Genomic DNA, 23,053 nt, shown 5'->3' on the forward strand with positions numbered 1-23,053 from the left:
CAATTTCGCTTCAAAATGCTGAAAAGTTGCAATACCCCCCCAAAGGAACAATTTCGCCTCAAAAAGGCCAAAAGTTGCAATACCCCCCCAAAGGAACAATTTCGCCTCAAAATGGCAAAAAATTGCAATACCCCCCCAAAGGAACAATTTCGCCTCAAAATGGCAAAAAAATGCAATACCCCCCCAAAGGAACAATTTCGCTTCAAAATGGCCAAAAGTTGCAATACCCCCCCAAAGGAACAATTTCGCCTCAAAATGGCAAAAAATTGCAATACCCCCCAAAGGAACAATTTCGCTTCAAAATGCCGAAAAGTTGCAATACCCCCCGAAAAGAACAATTTCGCTTCAAAATGGCCAAAAGTTGCAATACCCCCCCAAAGGAACAATTACGCCTCAAAATGGAAAAAAAATTGCAATACCCCCCAAAGGAACAATTTCGCCTCAAAATGGCCAAAAGTTGCAATACCCCCCCAAAGGAACAATTTCGCTTCAAAATGGCCAAAAGTTGCAATACCCCCCCAAAGGAACAATTTCGCCTCAAAATGCCGAAAAGTTGCAATACCCCCCGAAAGGAACAATTTCGCTTCAAAATGGCCAAAAGTTGCAATACCCCCCCCAAAGGAACAATTTCGCCTCAAAATGCCGAGAAGTTGCAATACCCCCCAAAGGAACAATTTCGCCTCAAAATGCAAAAAATTGCAATACCCCCCCAAAGGAACAATTTCGCTTCAAAATGGCCAAAAGTTGCAATACCCCCCTAAAGGAACAATTTCGCCTCAAAATGCCGAAAAGTTGCAATACCCCCCGAAAGGAACAATTTCGCCTCAAAATGGCCAAAAATTGTAAAAACCCCCCAAAGGAACAATTTCGCTTTAATATGGCCAAAAGTTGCAATACCCCCCCCCAAAGGAACAATTTCGCCTCAAAATGGCAAAAAATTGCAATACCCCCCCAAAGGAACAATTTCGCTTCAAAATGGCCAAAAGTTGCAATACCCCCCCAAGGAACAATTTCGCCTCAAAATGCCGAGAAGTTGCAATACCCACCAAAGGAACAATTTCGCTTCAAAATGGCCAAAAGTTGCAATACCCCCCCAAACGAACAATTTCGCCTCAAAAAGGCCAAAAGTTGCAATACCCCCCGAAAGGAACAATTTCACTTTAAAATGGCCAAAAGTTGCAATACCCCCCCAAAGGAAAAATTTCGCCTCAAAATGGTTAAAAATTGCAATACCCCCCCAAAGGAACAATTTCGCTTCAAAATGGCCAAAAGTTGCAATACCCCCCCAAGGAACAATTTCGCCTCAAAATGCCGAGAAGTTGCAATACCCCCCAAAGGAACAATTTCGCCTCAAAATGGCAAAAAATTGCAATACCCCCCCAAAGGAACAATTTCGCCTCAAAATGCTGAAAAGTTGCAATACCCCCCGAAAGGAACAATTTCGCTTCAAAATGGCCAAAAGTTGCAATACCCCCCCAAAGGAACAATTTCGCCTCAAAATGGTTAAAAATTGCAATACCCCCCGAAAGGAACAATTTCGCTTCAAAATGGCCAAAAGTTGCAATACCCCCCCAAGGAACAATTTCGCCTTAAAATGCCGAGAAGTTGCAATACCCCCCAAAGGAACAATTTCGCTTCCAAATGGCCAAAAGTTGCAATACCCCCCCAAAGGAACAATTTCGCCTCAAAATGGCAAAAAAATGCAATACCCCCCAAAGGAACAATTTCGCTTCAAAATGGCCAAAATTTGCTATACCCCCCCAAAGGAACAATTTCGCCTCAAAATGCCGAAAAGTTGCAATACCCCCCCAAAGGAACAATTTCGCCTTAAAATATCAAAAAAATGCAATACCCCCCCAAAGGAACAATTTCACTTCAAAATGGCCAAAATTTGCAATACCCCCCCAAAGGAACAATTTCGCCTCAAAATGAAAAAAAAAATTGCTATACCCCCCCAAAGGAACAATTTCGCTTCAAAATGGCAAAAAATTGCAATACCCCCCAAAGGAACAATTTCGCTTCAAAATGCCGAAAAGTTGCAATACCCCCCGAAAGGAACAATTTCGCTTCAAAATGGCCAAAAGTTGCAATACCCCCCCAAAGGAACAATTTCACCTCAAAATAGTTAAAAATTGCAATACCCCCCCAAAGGAACAATTTCGCTTCAATATGGCCAAAAGTTGCAATACCCCCCCAAAGGAACAATTTCGCCTCAAAATGCCGAAAAGTTGCAATACCCCCCCAATGGAACAATTTTGCCTCAAAATGGCAAAAAATTGCAATACCCCCCAAAGGAACAATTTCGCCTCAAAATGCCGAAAAGTTGCAATACCCCCCCAAAGGAACAATTTCGCCTCAAAATGGCAAAAAGTTGCAATACCCCCCAAAGGAACAATTTCGCTTTAAAATGGCCAAAAGTTGCAATACCCCCCAAAGGAACAATTTCGCCTCAAAATGCCGAAAATTTGCTATACCCCCCAAAGGAACAATTTCGCTTCAAAATGGCCAAAAGTTGCAATACCCCCCAAAGGAACAATTTCGCCTCAAAATGGCAAAAAATTGCAATACACCCCCAAAGGAACAATTTCGCCTCAAAATGGCAAAAAATTGCAATACCCCCCCAAAGGAACAATTTCGCTTCAAAATGGCCATAAGTTGCAATACCCCCCCAAAGGAACAATTTCGCCTCAAAATGGCAAAAAATTGCAATAACCCCCAAAGGAACAATTTCGCTTCAAAATGCTGAAAAGTTGCAATACCCCCCCAAAGGAACAATTTCGCCTCAAAAAGGCCAAAAGTTGCAATACCCCCCCAAAGGAACAATTTCGCCTCAAAATGGCAAAAAATTGCAATACCCCCCCAAAGGAACAATTTCGCCTCAAAATGGCAAAAAAATGCAATACCCCCCAAAGGAACAATTTCGCTTCAAAATGGCCAAAAGTTGCAATACCCCCCCAAAGGAACAATTTCGCCTCAAAATGGCAAAAAATTGCAATACCCCCCAAAGGAACAATTTCGCTTCAAAATGCCGAAAAGTTGCAATACCCCCCGAAAGGAACAATTTCGCTTCAAAATGGCCAAAAGTTGCAATACCCCCCCAAAGGAACAATTACGCCTCAAAATGGAAAAAAAATTGCAATACCCCCCAAAGGAACAATTTCGCCTCAAAATGCCGAAAAGTTGCAATACCCCCGCAAAGGAACAATTTCGCCTCAAAATGGCAAAAAATTGCAATACCCCCCCAAAGGAACAATTTCACCTCAAAATGGCAAAAAATTGCAATACCCCCCCAAAGGAACAATTTCGCCTCAAAATGCCGAAAAGTTGCAATACCCCCCCAAAGGAACAATTTCGCTTCAAAATGGCCAAAAGTTGCAATACCCCCCAAAGGAACAATTTCGCCTCAAAATGGCAAAAAATTGCAATACCCCCCAAAGGAACAATTTCGCCTCAAAATGCCGAAAAGTTGCAATACCCCCCCAAAGGAACAATTTCGCTTCAAAATGGCCAAAAGTTGCAATACCCCCCCAAAGGAACAATTTCGCCTCAAAAAGGCCAAAAGTTGCAATACCCCACCAAAGGAACAATTTCGCCTCAAAATGGCAAAAAATGGCAATACCCCCCCAAAGGAACAATTTCGCCTCAAAATGGCAAAAAAATGCAATACCCCCCAAAGGAACAATTTCGCCTCAAAATGCCGAAAAGTTGCAATACCCCCCCAAAGGAACAATTTCGGTTCAAAATGGCCAAAAGTTGCAATACCCCCCAAAGGAACAATTTCGCCTCAAAATGGCAAAAATTTGCAATACCCCCCAAAGGAACAATTTCGCTTCAAAATGGCCAAAATTTGCTATACCCCCCTAAAGGAACAATTTCACCTCAAAATGGCAAAAAAATTGCAATACCCCCCCAAAGGAACAATTTCGCCTCAAAATGCCGAAAAGTTGCAATACCCCCCCAAAGGAACAATTTCGCCTTAAAATATCAAAAAAATGCAATACCCCCCCAAAGGAACAATTTCACTTCAAAATGGCCAAAATTTGCAATACCCCCCCAAAGGAACAATTTCGCTTCAAAATGGCAAAAAATTGCAATACCCCCCAAAGGAACAATTTCGCTTCAAAATGCCGAAAAGTTGCAATACCCCCCGAAAGGAACAATTTCGCTTCAAAATGGCCAAAAGTTGCAATACCCCCCCAAAGGAACAATTTCACCTCAAAATGGTTAAAAATTGCAATACCCCCCCAAAGGAACAATTTCGCTTCAATATGGCCAAAAGTTGCAATACCCCCCCAAAGGAACAATTTCGCCTCAAAATGCCGAAAAGTTGCAATACCCCCCCAATGGAACAATTTCGCCTCAAAATGGCAAAAAATTGCAATACCCCCCCAAAGGAACAATTTCGCCTCAAAATGCCGAAAAGTTGCAATACCCCCCCAAAGGAACAATTTCGCCTCAAAATGGCAAAAAGTTGCAATACCCCCCAAAGGAACAATTTCGCTTTAAAATGGCCAAAAGTTGCAATACCCCCCAAAGGAACAATTTCGCCTCAAAATGCCGAAAATTTGCTATACCCCCCAAAGGAACAATTTCGCTTCAAAATGGCCAAAAGTTGCAATACCCCCCCAAAGGAACAATTTCGCCTCAAAATGGCAAAAAATTGCAATACACCCCCAAAGGAACAATTTCTCCTCAAAATGGCAAAAAATTGCAATACCCCCCCAAAGGAACAATTTCGCTTCAAAATGGCCAAAAGTTGCAATACCCCCCCAAAGGAACAATTTCGCCTCAAAATGGCAAAAAATTGCAATAACCCCCAAAGGAACAATTTCGCTTCAAAATGCTGAAAAGTTGCAATACCCCCCCAAAGGAACAATTTCGCCTCAAAAAGGCCAAAAGTTGCAATACCCCCCCAAAGGAACAATTTCGCCTCAAAATGGCAAAAAATTGCAATACCCCCCCAAAGGAACAATTTCGCCTCAAAATGGCAAAAAAATGCAATACCCCCCAAAGGAACAATTTCGCTTCAAAATGCCGAAAAGTTGCAATACCCCCCGAAAGGAACAATTTCGCTTCAAAATGGCCAAAAGTTGCAATACCCCCCCAAAGGAACAATTACGCCTCAAAATGGAAAAAAAATTGCAATACCCCCCAAAGGAACAATTTCGCCTCAAAATGCCGAAAAGTTGCAATACCCCCGCAAAGGAACAATTTCGCCTCAAAATGGCAAAAAATTGCAATACCCCCCCAAAGGAACAATTTCGCCTCAAAATGGCAAAAAATTGCAATTTCCCCCCAAAGGAACAATTTCGCCTCAAAATGCCGAAAAGTTGCAATACCCCCCCAAAGGAACAATTTCGCTTCAAAATGGCCAAAAGTTGCAATACCCCCCAAAGGAACAATTTCGCCTCAAAATGGCAAAAAATTGCAATACCCCCCAAAGGAACAATTTCGCCTCAAAATGCCGAAAAGTTGCAATACCCCCCCAAAGGAACAATTTCGCTTCAAAATGGCCAAAAGTTGCAATACCCCCCCAAAGGAACAATTTCGCCTCAAAAAGGCCAAAAGTTGCAATACCCCACCAAAGGAACAATTTCGCCTCAAAATGGCAATACCCCCCCAAAGGAACAATTTCGCCTCAAAATGGCAAAAAAATGCAATACCCCCCAAAGGAACAATTTCGCCTCAAAATGCCGAAAAGTTGCAATACCCCCCCAAAGGAACAATTTCGGTTCAAAATGGCCAAAAGTTGCAATACCCCCCAAAGGAACAATTTCGCCTCAAAATGGCAAAAATTTGCAATACCCCCCAAAGGAACAATTTCGCCTCAAAATGCTGAAAAGTTGCAATACCCCCCGAAAGGAACAATTTCGCTTCAAAATGGCCAAAAGTTGCAATACCCCCCCAAAGGAACAATTTCGCCTCAAAATGGCAAAAAATTGCAATACCCCCCCAAAGGAACAATTTCGCTTCAAAATGGCCAAAAGTTGCAATACCCCCCCAAAGGAACAATTTCGCTTCAAAATGGCCAAAAGTTGCAATACCCCCCCAAAGGAACAATTTCGCCTCAAAATGCCGAAAAGTTGCAATACCCCCCGAAAGAAACAATTTCGCTTCAAAATGGCCAACAGTTGCAATACCCCCCCCAAAGGAACAATTTCGCTTTAAAATGGCAAAAAATTGCAAAACCCCCCCAAAGGAACAATTTCGCTTCAAAATGGCCAAAAGTTGCAATACCCCCCCAAAGGAACAATTTCGCCTCAAAATGCAAAAAATTGCAATACCCCCCCAAAGGAACAATTTCGCTTCAAAATGGCCAAAAGTTGCAATACCCCCCTAAAGGAACAATTTCGCCTCAAAATGCCGAAAAGTTGCAATACCCCCCGAAAGGAACAATTTCGCCTCAAAATGGCCAAAAATTGTAAAAACCCCCCAAAGGAACAATTTCGCTTCAATATGGCCAAAAGTTGCAATACCCCCCCAAGGAACAATTTCGCCTCAAAATGCCGAGAAGTTGCAATACCCACCAAAGGAACAATTTCGCTTCAAAATGGCCAAAAGTTGCAATACCCCCCCAAACGAACAATTTCGCCTCAAAAAGGCCAAAAGTTGCAATACCCCCCGAAAGGAACAATTTCACTTTAAAATGGCCAAAAGTTGCAATACCCCCCCAAAGGAAAAATTTCGCCTCAAAATGCCGAGAAGTTGCAATACCCCCCAAAGGAACAATTTCGCCTCAAAATGGCAAAAAATCGCAATACCCCCCCAAAGGAACAATTTCGCCTCAAAATGCCGAAAAGTTGCAATACCCCCCCAAAGGAACAATTTCGCTTCAAAATGGCCAAAATTTGCAATACCCCCCCAAAGGAACAATTTCGCCTCAAAATGAAAAAAAAATTGCAATATCCCCCCAAAGGAACAATTTCGCTTCAAAATGGCCAAAAGTTGCAATACCCCCCAAGGAACAATTTCGCCTCAAAATGCCGAGAAGTTGCAATACCCACCAAAGGAACAATTTCGCTTCAAAATGGCCAAAAGTTGCAATACCCCCCCAAGGAACAATTTCGCCTCAAAATGCCGAGAAGTTGCAATACCCCCCAAAGGAACAATTTCGCTTCAAAAAGGCCAAAAGTTGCAATACCCCCCCAAAGGAACAATTTCGCCTCAAAATGGCAAAAAATTGCAATACCCCCCCAAAGGAACAATTTCGCCTCAAAATGGCAAAAAATTGCAATACCCCCCAAAGGAACAATTTCGCCTCAAAATGCCGAAAAGTTGCAATACCCCCCCAAAGGAACAATTTCGCTTCAAAATGGCCAAAATTTGGAAAACCCCCCCAAAGGAACAATTTCGCCTCAAAATGAAAAAAAAATTGCAATATCCCCCCAAAGGAACAATTTCGCTTCAAAATGGCCAAAAGTTGCAATACCCCCCAAAGGAACAATTTCGCCTCAAAATGGCAAAAAATTGCAATACCCCCCAAAGGAACAATTTCGCTTCAAAATGCCGAAAAGTTGCAATACCCCCCGAAAGGAACAATTTCGCTTCAAAATGGCCAAACGTTGCAATACCCCTTAAAGGAACAATTTCGCCTCAAAAAGGCCAAAAGTTGCAATACCCCCCCAAAGGTACAATTTCGCCTCAAAATGGCAAAAAATTGCAATACCCCCTTAAAGGAACAATTTCGCCTCAAAATGCCGAAAAGTTGCAATACCCCCCCAAAGGAACAATTTCGCTTCAAAATGGCAAAAAGTTGCAATACCCCCCAAAGTAACAATTTCGCTTCAAAATGGCCAAAAGTTGCAATACCCCCCAAAGGAACAATTTCGCCTCAAAATGCCGAAAATTTGCAATACCCCCCAAAGGAACAATTTCGCTTCAAAATGGCCAAAAGTTGCAATACCCCCCCAAAGGAACAATTTTGCCTCAAAATGGCAAAAAATTGCAATACACCCCCAAAGGAACAATTTCGCCTCAAAATGGCAAAAAATTGCAATACCCCCCCAAAGGAACAATTTCGCTTCAAAATGGCCAAAAGTAGCAATACCCCCCCAAAGGAACAATTTCGCCTTAAAATGGCAAAAAAATGCAATACCCCCCCAAAGGAACAATTTCGCTTCAAAATGGCCAAAATTTGCAATACCCCCCCCAAAGGAACAATTTCGCCTCAAAATGAAAAAAAAATTGCAATACCCCCCCAAAGGAACAATTTCGCTTCAAAATGGCCAAAAGTTGCAATACCCCCCAAAGGAACAATTTCGCCTCAAAATGGCAAAAAATTGCAATACCCCCCAAAGGAACAATTTCGCTTCAAAATGCCGAAAAGTTGCAATACCCCCCGAAAGGAACAATTTCGCTTTAAAATGGCCAAACTTTGCAATACCCCCCCAAAGGAACAATTTCACCTCAAAATGGTTAAAAATTGCAATACCCACCCAAAGGAACAATTTCGCTTCAATATGGCCAAAAGTTGCAATACCCCCCCAAAGGAACAATTTCGCCTCAAAATGCCGAAAAGTTGCAATACCCTCCGAAAGGAACAATTTCGCTTCAAAATGGCCAAAAGTTGCAATACCCCCCCAAAGGAACAATTTCGCCTCAAAATGGCAAAAAATTGCAATACCCCCCCAAAGGAACAATTTCGCCTCAAAATGCCGAAAAGTTGCAATACCCCCACAAAGGAACAATTTCGCTTCAAAATGGCAAAAAGTTGCAATACCCCCCAAAGGAACAATTTCGCTTCAAAATGGCCAAAAGTTGCAATACCCCCCAAAGGAACAATTTCGCCTAAAAATGCTGAAAATTTGCAATACCCCCCAAAGGAACAATTTCGCTTCAAAATGGCCAAAAGTTGCAATCCCCCCCAAAGGAACAATTTCGCCTCAAAATGGCAAAAAATTGCAATACACCCCCAAAGGAACAATTTCGCCTCAAAATGGCAAAAAATTGCAATACCCCCCCAAAGGAACAATTTCGCTTCAAAATGGCCAAAAGTTGCAATACCCCCCCAAAGGAACAATTTCGCCTCAAAATGACGAAAAGTTGCAATACCCCCCGAAAGGAACAATTTCGCCTCAAAATGGCCAAAAATTGTAAAAACCCCCCAAAGGAACAATTTCGCTTCAATATGGCCAAAAGTTGCACTACCCCCCCCAAAGGAACAATTTCGCCTCAAAATGGCAAAAAGTTGCAATACCCCCCCAAAGGAACAATTTCGCTTCAAAATGGCCAAAAGTTGCAATACCCCCCCAAAGGAACAATTTCGCCTCAAAATGGCAAAAAATTGCAATACCCCCCCAAAGGAACAATTTCGCTTCAAAATGCTGAAAAGTTGCAATACCCCCCGAAAGGAACAATTTCACTTCAAAATGGCCAAAAGTTGCAATACCCCCCCAAAGGAACAATTTCGCCTCAAAATGGTTAAAAATTGCAATACCCCCCCAAAGGAACAATTTCGCTTCAAAATGGCCAAAAGTTGCAATACCCCCCAAAGGAACAATTTCGCTTTAAAATGGCAAAAAATTGCAATACCCCCCCAAAGGAACAATTTCGCCTCAAAATGCCGAAAAGTTGCAATACCCCCCCAAAGGAACAATTTTGCTTCAAAATGGCCAAAAGTTGCAATACCCCCCCAAAGGAACAATTTCGCCTCAAAAAGGCCAAAAGTTGCAATACCCCCCCAAAGGAACAATTTCGCCTCCAAATGCCGAAAAGTTGCCATACCCCCCCAAAGGAACAATTTCGCTTCAAAATGGCCAAAATTTGCAATACCCCCCCAAAGGAACAATTTCGCCTCAAAATGAAAAATAAATTGCAATATCCCCCCAAAGGAACAATTTCGCTTTAAAATGGCCAAAAGTTGCAATACCCCCCAAAGGAACAATTTCGCCTCAAAATGGCAAAAAAAGTGCAATACCCCCCAAAGGAACAATTTCGCTTCAAAATGCCGAAAAGTTGCAATACCCCCCCAAAGGAACAATTTCACCTCAAAATGGTTAAAAATTGCAATTCCCCCCAAAGGTACAATTTCGCCTCAAAATGGCAAAAAATTGCAATACCCCCTTAAAGGAACAATTTCGCCTCAAAATGCCGAAAAGTTGCAATACCCCCCCAAAGGAACAATTTCGCTTCAAAATGGCAAAAAGTTGCAATACCCCCCAAAGTAACAATTTCGCTTCAAAATGGCCAAAAGTTGCAATACCCCCCAAAGGAACAATTTCGCCTCAAAATGCCGAAAATTTGCAATACCCCCCAAAGGAACAATTTCGCTTCAAAATGGCCAAAAGTTGCAATACCCCCCCAAAGGAACAATTTTGCCTCAAAATGGCAAAAAATTGCAATACACCCCCAAAGGAACAATTTCGCCTCAAAATGGCAAAAAATTGCAATACCCCCCCAAAGGAACAATTTCGCTTCAAAATGGCCAAAAGTTGCAATACCCCCCCAAAGGAACAATTTCGCCTTAAAATGGCAAAAAAATGCAATACCCCCCCAAAGGAACAATTTCGCTTCAAAATGGCCAAAATTTGCAATACCCCCCCCAAAGGAACAATTTCGCCTCAAAATGAAAAAAAAATTGCAATACCCCCCCAAAGGAACAATTTCGCTTCAAAATGGCCAAAAGTTGCAATACCCCCCAAAGGAACAATTTCGCCTCAAAATGGCAAAAAATTGCAATACCCCCCAAAGGAACAATTTCGCTTCAAAATGCCGAAAAGTTGCAATACCCCCCGAAAGGAACAATTTCGCTTTAAAATGGCCAAACTTAGAAATACCCCCCCAAAGGAACAATTTCACCTCAAAATGGTTAAAAATTGCAATACCCACCCAAAGGAACAATTTCGCTTCAATATGGCCAAAAGTTGCAATACCCCCCCAAAGGAACAATTTCGCCTCAAAATGCCGAAAAGTTGCAATACCCTCCGAAAGGAACAATTTCGCTTCAAAATGGCCAAAAGTTGCAATACCCCCCCAAAGGAACAATTTCGCCTCAAAATGGCAAAAAATTGCAATACCCCCCCAAAGGAACAATTTCGCCTCAAAATGCCGAAAAGTTGCAATACCCCCACAAAGGAACAATTTCGCTTCAAAATGGCAAAAAGTTGCAATACCCCCCAAAGGAACAATTTCGCTTCAAAATGGCCAAAAGTTGCAATACCCCCCAAAGGAACAATTTCGCCTAAAAATGCCGAAAATTTGCAATACCCCCCAAAGGAACAATTTCGCTTCAAAATGGCCAAAAGTTGCAATACCCCCCCAAAGGAACAATTTCGCCTCAAAATGGCAAAAAATTGCAATACACCCCCAAAGGAACAATTTCGCCTCAAAATGGCAAAAAATTGCAATACCCCCCCAAAGGAACAATTTCGCTTCAAAATGGCCAAAAGTTGCAATACCCCCCCAAAGGAACAATTTCGCCTCAAAATGCCGAAAAGTTGCAATACCCCCCGAAAGGAACAATTTCGCCTCAAAATGGCCAAAAATTGTAAAAACCCCCCAAAGGAACAATTTCGCTTCAATATGGCCAAAAGTTGCAATACCCCCCCAAAGGAACAATTTCGCCTCAAAATGGCAAAAAATTGCAATACCCCCCCAAAGGAACAATTTCGTTTCAAAATGGCCAAAAGTTGCAATACCCCCCCAAAGGAACAATTTCGCCTCAAAATGGCAAAAAATTGCAATACCCCCCCAAAGGAACAATTTCGCTTCAAAATGCTGAAAAGTTGCAATACCCCCCGAAAGGAACAATTTCACTTCAAAATGGCCAAAAGTTGCAATACCCCCCCAAAGGAACAATTTCGCCTCAAAATGGTTAAAAATTGCAATACCCCCCCAAAGGAACAATTTCGCTTCAAAATGGCCAAAAGTTGCAATACCCCCCAAAGGAACAATTTCGCCTCAAAATGGCAAAAAATTGCAATACCCCCCCAAAGGAACAATTTCGCCTCAAAATGCCGAAAAGTTGCAATACCCCCCCAAAGGAACAATTTTGCTTCAAAATGGCCAAAAGTTGCAATACCCCCCCAAAGGAACAATTTCGCCTCAAAAAGGCCAAAAGTTGCAATACCCCCCCAAAGGAACAATTTCGCTTCAAAATGGCCAAAAGTTGCAATACCCCCCCAAAGGAACAATTTCGCCTCAAAATGGCAAAAAATTGCAATACCCCCCAAAGGAACAATTTCGCTTCAAAATGCCGAAAAGTTGCAATACCCCCCGAAAGGAACAATTTCGCTTCAAAATGGCCAAAAGTTGCAATACCCCCTCAAAGGAACAATTACGCCTCAAAATGGAAAAAAAATTGCAATACCCCCCAAAGGAACAATTTCGCCTCAAAATGCCGAAAAGTTGCAATACCCCCGCAAAGGAACAATTTCGCCTCAAAATGGCAAAAAATTGCAATACCCCCCCAAAGGAACAATTTCGCCTCAAAATGGCAAAAAAATGCAATACCCCCAAAGGAACAATTTCGTCTCAAAATGCCGAAAAGTTGCAATACCCCACCAAAGGAACAATTTCGCTTTAAAATGGCCAAAAGTTGCAATACCCCCCAAAGGAACAATTTCGCCTCAAAATGGCAAAAATTTGCAATACCCCCCCAAAGGAACAATTTCGCCTCAAGATGCTGAAAAGTTGCAATACCCCCCGAAAGGAACAATTTCGCTTCAAAATGGCCAAAAGTTGCAATACCCCCCCAAAGGAACAATTTCGCCTCAAAATGGCAAAAAATTGCAATACCCCCCCAAAGGAACAATTTCGCTTCAAAATGGCCAAAAGTTGCAATACCCCCCCAAAGGAACAATTTTGCTTCAAAATGGCCAAAAGTTGCAATACCCCCCCAAAGGAACAATTTCGCCTCAAAATGCCGAAAAGTTGCAATACCCCCCGAAAGGAACAATTTCGCTTCAAAATGGCCAAAAGTTGCAATACCCCCCCAAAGGAACAATTTCGCCTCTAAATGGCAAAAAATTGCAATACCCCCCCAAAGGAACAATTTCGCCTCAAAATGCCGAAAAGTTGCAATACCCCCCCAAAAGAACAATTTCGCTTCAAAATGGCCAAAAGTTGCAATACCCCCCCAAAGGAACAATTTCGCCTCAAAATGCAAAAAATTGCAATACCCCCCCAAAGGAACAATTTCGCTTCAAAATGGCCAAAAGTTGCAATACCCCCCTAAAGGAACAATTTCGCCTCAAAATGCCGAAAAGTTGCAATACCCCCCGAAAGGAACAATTTCGCCTCAAAATGGCCAAAAATTGTAAAAACCCCCCAAAGGAACAATTTCGCTTCAATATGGCCAAAAGTTGCAATGCCCCCCCAAAGGAACAATTTCGCCTCAAAATGGCAAAAAATTGCAATACCCCCCCAAAGGAACAATTTCGCTTCAAAATGGCCAAAAGTTGCAATACCCCCCCAAAGGAACAATTTCGCCTCAAAATGGCAAAAAATTGCAATACCCCCCCAAAGGAACAATTTCGCTTCAAAATGCTGAAAAGTTGCAATACCCCCCGAAAGGAACAATTTCACTTCAAAATGGCAAAAAGTTGCAATACCCCCCCAAAGGAACAATTTCGCCTCAAAATGGCAAAAAATTGCAATACCCCCCCAAAGGAACAATTTCGCTTCAAAATGGCCAAAAGTTGCAATACCCCCCCAAAGGAACAATTTCGCTTCAAAATGGCCAAAAGTTGCAATACCCCCCCAAAGGAACAATTTCGCCTCAAAATGCCGAAAAGTTGCAATACCCCCCCAAAGGAACAATTTCGCTTCAAAATGGCCAAAAGTTGCAATACCCCCCTAAAGGAACAATTTCGCCTCAAAATGCCGAAAAGTTGCAATACCCCCCGAAAGGAACAATTTCGCCTCAAAATGGCCAAAAATTGTAAAAACCCCCCAAAGGAACAATTTCGCTTCAATATGGCCAAAAGTTGCAATACCCCCCCAAAGGAACAATTTCGCCTCAAAATGGCAAAAAATTGCAATACCCCCCCAAAGGAACAATTTCGCTTCAAAATGGCCAAAAGTTGCAATACCCCCCCAAAGGAACAATTTCGCCTCAAAATGGCAAAAAATTGCAATACCCCCCCAAAGGAACAATTTCGCTTCAAAATGCTGAAAAGTTGCAATACCCCCCGAAAGGAACAATTTCACTTCAAAATGGCCAAAAGTTGCAATACCCCCCCAAAGGAACAATTTCGCCTCAAAATGGTTAAAAATTGCAATACCCCCCAAAGGAACAATTTCGCTTCAAAATGGCCAAAAGTTGCAATACCCCCCCAAGGAACAATTTCGCCTCAAAATGCCGAGAAGTTGCAATACCCCCCAAAGGAACAATTTCGCTTCAAAATGGCCAAAAGTTGCAATACCCCCCCAAACGAACAATTTCGCCTCAAAAAGGCCAAAAGTTGCAATACCCCCCGAAAGGAACAATTTCACTTCAAAATGGCCAAAAGTTGCAATACCCCCCCAAAGGAAAAATTTCGCCTCAAAATGGTTAAAAATTGCAATACCCCCCCAAAGGAACAATTTCGCTTCAAAATGGCCAAAAGTTGCAATACCCCCCCAAAGGAACAATTTCGCCTCAAAATGGCAAAAAATTGCAATACCCCCCCAAAGGAACAATTTCGCTTCAAAATGGCCAAAAGTTGCAATACCCCCCCAAAGGAACAATTTCGCCTCAAAATGGCAAAAAATTGCAATACCCCCCCAAAAGGAACAATTTCGCCTCAAAATGCCGAAAAGTTGCAATACCCCCCCGAAGGAACAATTTCGCCTTAAAATGGCAAAAAAATGCAATACCCCCCCAAAGGAACAATTTCGCTTCAAAATGGCCAAAATTTGCAATACCCCCCCAAAGGAACAATTTCGCCTCAAAATGAAAAAAAATTGCAATACCCCCCCAAAGGAACAATTTCGCTTCAAAATGGCCAAAAGTTGCAATACCCCCCAAAGGAACAATTTCGCCTCAAAATGGCAAAAAATTGCAATACCCCCCAAAGGAACAATTTCGCTTCAAAATGCCGAAAAGTTGCAATACCCCCCGAAAGGAACAATTTCGCTTCAAAATGGCCAAACGTTGCAATACCCCCCAAAGGAACAATTTCACCTCAAAATGGTTAAAAATTGCAATACCCCCCCAAAGGAACAATTTCGCTTCAATATGGCCAAAAGTTGCAATACCCCCCCAAAGGAACAATTTCGCCTCAAAATGCCGAAAAGTTGCAATACCCCCCGAAAGGAACAATTTCGCTTCAAAATGGCCAAAAGTTGCAATACCCCCCCAAAGGAACAATTTCGCCTCAAAATGGCAAAAAATTGCAATACCCACCCAAAGGAACAATTTCGCCTCAAAATGCTGAAAAGTTGCAATGCCCCCCGAAAGGAACAATTTCGCTTCAAAATGGCCAAAAGTTGCAATACCCCCCCAAAGGAACAATTTCGCCTCAAAATGGCAAAAAATTGCAATACCCCCCCAAAGGAACAATTTCGCTTCAAAATGGCCAAAAGTTGCAATACCCCCCCAAAGGAACAATTTCGCCTCAAAATGGCAAAAAATTGCAATACCCCCCCAAAGGAACAATTTCGCTTCAAAATGCTGAAAAGTTGCAATACCCCCCCAAAGGAACAATTTCGCCTCAAAATGGCAAAAAATTGCAATACCCCCCAAAGGAACAATTTTGCCTCAAAATGCCGAAAAGTTGCAATACCCCCCCGAAGGAACAATTTCGCCTTAAAATGGCAAAAAAATGCAATACCCCCCCAAAGGAACAATTTCGCTTCAAAATGGCCAAAAGTTGCAATACCCCCCAAAGGAACAATTTCGCCTCAAAATGGCAAAAAATTGCAATACCCCCCAAAGGAACAATTTCGCTTCAAAATGGCCAAACGTTGCAATACCCCCCAAAGGAACAATTTCACCTCAAAATGGTTAAAAATTGCAATACCCCCCCAAAGGAACAATTTCGCTTCAATATGGCCAAAAGTTGCAATACCCCCCCAAAGGAACAATTTCGCCTCAAAATGCCGAAAAGTTGCAATACCCCCCGAAAGGAACAATTTCGCTTCAAAATGGCCAAAAGTTGCAATACCCCCCCAAAGGAACAATTTCGCCTCAAAATGGTTAAAAATTGCAATACCCCCCCAAAGGAACAATTTCGCTTCAAAATGGCAAAAAGTTGCAATACCCCCCAAAGGAACAATTTCGCTTCAAAATGGCCAAAAGTTGCAATACCCCCCAAAGGAACAATTTCGCCTCAAAATGGCAAAAAATTGCAATACCCCCCAAAGGAACAATTTCGCTTCAAAATGCCGAAAAGTTGCAATACCCCCCGAAAGGAACAATTTCGCTTCAAAATGGCCAAACGTTGCAATACCCCCCCAAAGGAACAATTTCACCTCAAAATGGTTAAAAATTGCAATACCCCCCCAAGGAACAATTTCGCCTCAAAGTGCCGAGAAGTTGCAATACCCCCCAAAGGAACAATTTCGCTTCAAAAAGGCCAAAAGTTGCAATACCCCCCCAAAGGAACAATTTCGCCTCAAAATGGCAAAAAATTGCAATACCCCCCCAAAGGAACAATTTCGCTTCAAAATGGCAAAAAGTTGCAATACCCCCCAAAGTAACAATTTCGCTTCAAATGGCCAAAAGTTGCAATACCCCCCAAAGGAACAATTTCGCCTCAAAATGCCGAAAATTTGCAATACCCCCCAAAGGAACAATTTCGCTTCAAAATGGCCAAAAGTTGCAATACCCCCCCAAAGGAACAATTTTGCCTCAAAATGGCAAAAAATTGCAATACCCCCCAAAGGAACAATTTCGCTTCAAAATGCCGAAAAGTTGCAATACCCCCCGAAAGGAACAATTTCGCTTCAAAATGGCCAAACGTTGCAATACCCCTTAAAGGAACAATTTCGCCTCAAAAAGGCCAAAAGTTGCAATACCCCTTAAAGGAACAATTTCGCCTCAAAATGCCGAAAAGTTGCAATACCCCCCCAAAGGAACAATTTCTCTTCAAAATGGCAAAAAGTTGCAATACCCCCCAAAGTAACAATTTCGCTTCAAATGGCCAAAAGTTGCAATACCCCCCAAAGGAACAATTTCGCCTCAAAATGCCGAAAATTTGCAATACCCCCCAAAGGAACAATTTCGCTTCAAAATGGCCAAAAGTTGCAATACCCCCCCAAAGGAACAATTTTGCCTCAAAATGGCAAAAAATTGCAATACACCCCCAAAGGAACAATTTCGCCTCAAAATGGCAAAAAATTGCAATACCCCCCCAAAGGAACAATTTCGCTTCAAAATGGCCAAAAGTAGCAATACCCCCCCAAAGGAACAATTTCGCCTTAAAATGGCAAAAAAATGCAATACCCCCCCAAAGGAACAATTTCGCTTCAAAATGGCCAAAATTTGCAATACCCCCCCAAAGGAACAATTTCGCCTCAAAATGAAAAAAAAATTGCAATACCCCCCCAAAGGAACAATTTCGCTTCAAAATGGCCAAAAGTTGCAATACCCCCCAAAGGAACAATTTCGCCTCAAAATGGCAAAAAATTGCAATACCCCCCAAAGGAACAATTTCGCTTCAAAATGCCGAAAAGTTGCAATACCCCCCGAAAGGAACAATTTCGCTTTAAAATGGCCAAACTTTGCAATACCCCCCCAAAGGAACAATTTCACCTCAAAATGGTTAAAAATTGCAATACCCACCCAAAGGAACAATTTCGCTTCAATATGGCCAAAAGTTGCAATACCCCCCCAAAGGAACAATTTCGCCTCAAAATGCCGAAAAGTTGCAATACCCTCCGAAAGGAACAATTTCGCTTCAAAATGGCCAAAAGTTGCAATACCCCCCCAAAGGAACAATTTCGCCTCAAAATGGCAAAAAATTGCAATACCCCCCCAAAGGAACAATTTCGCCTCAAAATGCCGAAAAGTTGCAATACCCCCACAAAGGAACAATTTCGCTTCAAAATGGCAAAAAGTTGCAATACCCCCCAAAGGAACAATTTCGCTTCAAAATGGCCAAAAGTTGCAATACCCCCCAAAGGAACAATTTCGCCTAAAAATGCTGAAAATTTGCAATACCCCCCAAAGGAACAATTTCGCTTCAAAATGGCCAAAAGTTGCAATCCCCCCCAAAGGAACAATTTCGCCTCAAAATGGCAAAAAATTGCAATACACCCCCAAAGGAACAATTTCGCCTCAAAATGGCAAAAAATTGCAATACCCCCCCAAAGGAACAATTTCGCTTCAAAATGGCCAAAAGTTGCAATACCCCCCCAAAGGAACAATTTCGCCTCAAAATGGCAAAAAATTGCAATACCCCCCCAAAGGAACAATTTCGCTTCAAAATGCTGAAAAGTTGCAATACCCCCCGAAAGGAACAATTTCACTTCAAAATGGCCAAAAGTTGCAATACCCCCCCAAAGGAACAATTTCGCCTCAAAATGGTTAAAAATTGCAATACCCCCCCAAAGGAACAATTTCGCTTCAAAATGGCCAAAAGTTGCAATACCCCCCAAAGGAACAATTTCGCTTTAAAATGGCAAAAAATTTCAATACCCCCCAAAGGAACAATTTCGCCTCAAAATGCCGAAAAGTTGCAATACCCCCCCAAAGGAACAATTTTGCTTCAAAATGGCCAAAAGTTGCAATACCCCCCGAAAGGAACAATTTCGCCTCAAAAAGGCCAAAAGTTGCAATACCCCCCCAAAGGAACAATTTCGCCTGCAAATGCCGAAAAGTTGCAATACCCCCCCAAAGGAACAATTTCGCTTCAAAATGGCCAAAATTTGCAATACCCCCCCAAAGGAACAATTTCGCCTCAAAATGAAAAAAAAATTGCAATATCCCCCCAAAGGAACAATTTCGCTTTAAAATGGCCAAAAGTTGCAATACCCCCCAAAGGAACAATTTCGCCTCAAAATGGCAAAAAATTGCAATACCTCCCAAAGGAACAATTTCGCTTCAAAATGCCGAAAAGTTGCAATACCCCCCGAAAGGAACAATTTCGCTTCAAAATGGCCAAACGTTGCAATACCCCCCAAAGGAACAATTTCACCTCAAAATGGTTAAAAATTGCAATACCCCCCCAAAGGAACAATTTCGCTTCAATATGGCCAAAAGTTGCAATACCCCCCCAAAGGAACAATTTCGCCTCAAAATGCCGAAAAGTTGCAATACCCCCCGAAAGGAACAATTTCGCTTCAAAATGGCCAAAAGTTGCAATACCCCCCCAAAGGTACAATTTCGCCTCAAAATGGCAAAAAATTGCAATACCCCCTTAAAGGAACAATTTTGCCTCAAAATGCCGAAAAGTTGCAATACCCCCCCAAAGGAACAATTTCGCTTCAAAATGGCAAAAAGTTGCAATACCCCCCAAAGTAACAATTTCGCTTCAAAATGGCCAAAAGTTGCAATACCCCCCAAAGGAACAATTTCGCCTCAAAATGCCGAAAATTTGCAATACCCCCCAAAGGAACAATTTCGCTTCAAAATGGCCAAAAGTTGCAATACCCCCCCAAAGGAACAATTTTGCCTCAAAATGGCAAAAAATTGCAATACACCCCCAAAGGAACAATTTCGCCTCAAAATGGCAAAAAATTGCAATACCCCCCCAAAGGAACAATTTCGCTTCAAAATGGCCAAAAGTTGCAATACCCCCCCAAAGGAACAATTTCGCCTTAAAATGGCAAAAAAATGCAATACCCCCCCAAAGGAACAATTTCGCTTCAAAATGGCCAAAATTTGCAATACCCCCCCCAAAGGAACAATTTCGCCTCAAAATGAAAAAAAAATTGCAATACCCCCCCAAAGGAACAATTTCGCTTCAAAATGGCCAAAAGTTGCAATACCCCCCAAAGGAACAATTTCGCCTCAAAATGGCAAAAAATTGCAATACCCCCCAAAGGAACAATTTCGCTTCAAAATGCCGAAAAGTTGCAATACCCCCCGAAAGGAACAATTTCGCTTCGAAATGGCCAAACGTTGCAATACCCCTTAAAGGAACAATTTCGCCTCAAAAAGGCCAAAAGTTGCAATACCCCCCCAAAGGTACAATTTCGCCTCAAAATGGCAAAAAATTGCAATACCCCCTTAAAGGAACAATTTCGCCTCAAAATGCCGAAAAGTTGCAATACCCCCCCAAAGGAACAATTTCGCTTCAAAATGGCAAAAAGTTGCAATACCCCCCAAAGTAACAATTTCGCTTCAAAATGGCCAAAAGTTGCAATACCCCCCAAAGGAACAATTTTGCCTCAAAATGGCAAAAAATTGCAATACACCCCCAAAGGAACAATTTCGCCTCAAAATGGCAAAAAATTGCAATACCCCCCAAAGGAACAATTTCGCTTCAAAATGGCCAAAAGTAGCAATACCCCCCCAAAGGAACAATTTCGCCTTAAAATGGCAAAAAAATGCAATACCCCCCCAAAGGAACAATTTCGCTTCAAAATGGCCAAAATTTGCAATACCCCCCCCAAAGGAACAATTTCGCCTCAAAATGAAAAAAAAATTGCAATACCCCCCCAAAGGAACAATTTCGCTTCAAAATGGCCAAAAGTTGCAATACCCCCCAAAGGAACAATTTCGCCTCAAAATGGCAAAAAATTGCAATACCCCCCAAAGGAACAATTTCGCTTCAAAATGCCGAAAAGTTGCAATACCCCCCGAAAGGAACAATTTCGCTTTAAAATGGCCAAACTTTGCAATACCCCCCCAAAGGAACAATTTCACCTCAAAATGGTTAAAAATTGCAATACCCACCCAAAGGAACAATTTCGCTTCAATATGGCCAAAAGTTGCAATACCCCCCCAAAGGAACAATTTCGCCTCAAAATGCCGAAAAGTTGCAATACCCTCCGAAAGGAACAATTTCGCTTCAAAATGGCCAAAAGTTGCAATACCCCCCCAAAGGAACAATTTCGCCTCAAAATGGCAAAAAATTGCAATACCCCCCCAAAGGAACAATTTCGCCTCAAAATGCCGAAAAGTTGCAATACCCCCACAAAGGAACAATTTCGCTTCAAAATGGCAAAAAGTTGCAATACCCCCCAAAGGAACAATTTCGCTTCAAAATGGCCAAAAGTTGCAATACCCCCCAAAGGAACAATTTCGCCTAAAAATGCTGAAAATTTGCAATACCCCCCAAAGGAACAATTTCGCTTCAAAATGGCCAAAAGTTGCAATCCCCCCCAAAGGAACAATTTCGCCTCAAAATGGCAAAAAATTGCAATACACCCCCAAAGGAACAATTTCGCTTCAAAATGGCCAAAAGTTGCAATACCCCCCCAAAGGAACAATTTCGCCTCAAAATGCCGAAAAGTTGCAATACCCCCCGAAAGGAACAATTTCGCCTCAAAATGGCCAAAAATTGTAAAAACCCCCCAAAGGAACAATTTCGCTTCAATATGGCCAAAAGTTGCAATACCCCCCCAAAGGAACAATTTCGCCTCAAAATGGCAAAAAATTGCAATACCCCCCCAAAGGAACAATTTCGCTTCAAAATGGCCAAAAGTTGCAATACCCCCCCAAAGGAACAATTTCGCCTCAAAATGGCAAAAAATTGCAATACCCCCCCAAAGGAACAATTTCGCTTCAAAATGCTGAAAAGTTGCAATACCCCCCGAAAGGAACAATTTCACTTCAAAATGGCCAAAAGTTGCAATACCCCCCCAAAGGAACAATTTCGCCTCAAAATGGTTAAAAATTGCAATACCCCCCCAAAGGAACAATTTCGCTTCAAAATGGCCAAAAGTTGCAATACCCCCCAAAGGAACAATTTCGCTTTAAAATGGCAAAAAATTGCAATACCCCCCCAAAGGAACAATTTCGCCTCAAAATGCCGAAAAGTTGCAATACCCCCCCAAAGGAACAATTTTGCTTCAAAATGGCCAAAAGTTGCAATACCCCCCGAAAGGAACAATTTCGCCTCAAAAAGGCCAAAAGTTGCAATACCCCCCCAAAGGAACAATTTCGCCTCCAAATGCCGAAAAGTTGCAATACCCCCCCAAAGGAACAATTTCGCTTCAAAATGGCCAAAATTTGCAATACCCCCCCCAAAGGAACAATTTCGCCTCAAAATGAAAAAAAAATTGCAATATCCCCCCAAAGGAACAATTTCGCTTCAAAATGGCCAAACGTTGCAATACCCCCCAAAGGAACAATTTCACCTCAAAATGGTTAAAAATTGCAATACCCCCCCAAAGGAACAATTTCGCTTCAATATGGCCAAAAGTTGCAATACCCCCCCAAAGGAACAATTTCGCCTCAAAATGCCGAAAAGTTGCAATACCCCCCGAAAGGAACAATTTCGCTTCAAAATGGCCAAAAGTTGCAATACCCCCCCAAAGGTACAATTTCGCCTCAAAATGGCAAAAAATTGCAATACCCCCTTAAAGGAACAATTTCGCCTCAAAATGCCGAAAAGTTGCAATACCCCCCCAAAGGAACAATTTCGCTTCAAAATGGCAAAAAGTTGCAATACCCCCCAAAGTAACAATTTCGCTTCAAAATGGCCAAAAGTTGCAATACCCCCCAAAGGAACAATTTCGCCTCAAAATGCCGAAAATTTGCAATACCCCCCAAAGGAACAATTTCGCTTCAAAATGGCCAAAAGTTGCAATACCCCCCCAAAGGAACAATTTTGCCTCAAAATGGCAAAAAATTGCAATACACCCCCAAAGGAACAATTTCGCCTCAAAATGGCAAAAAATTGCAATACCCCCCCAAAGGAACAATTTTGCCTCAAAATGGCAAAAAATTGCAATACACCCCCAAAGGAACAATTTCGCCTCAAAATGGCAAAAAATTGCAATACCCCCCCAAAGGAACAATTTCGCTTCAAAATGGCCAAAAGTTGCAATACCCCCCAAAGGAACAATTTCGCCTCAAAATGGCAAAAAATTGCAATACCCCCCCCAAAGGAACAATTTCGCTTCAAAATGCCGAAAAGTTTCAATACCCCCCGAAAGGAACAATTTCGCTTTAAAATGGCCAAACTTAGAAATACCCCCCCAAAGGAACAATTTCACCTCAAAATGGTTAAAAATTGCAATA

The sequence above is a fragment of the Anomaloglossus baeobatrachus genome, unplaced genomic scaffold, assembly GCF_048569485.1.
Source record: "Anomaloglossus baeobatrachus isolate aAnoBae1 unplaced genomic scaffold, aAnoBae1.hap1 Scaffold_102, whole genome shotgun sequence".
NCBI classification, from domain to species: Eukaryota; Metazoa; Chordata; class Amphibia; order Anura; family Aromobatidae; genus Anomaloglossus; species Anomaloglossus baeobatrachus.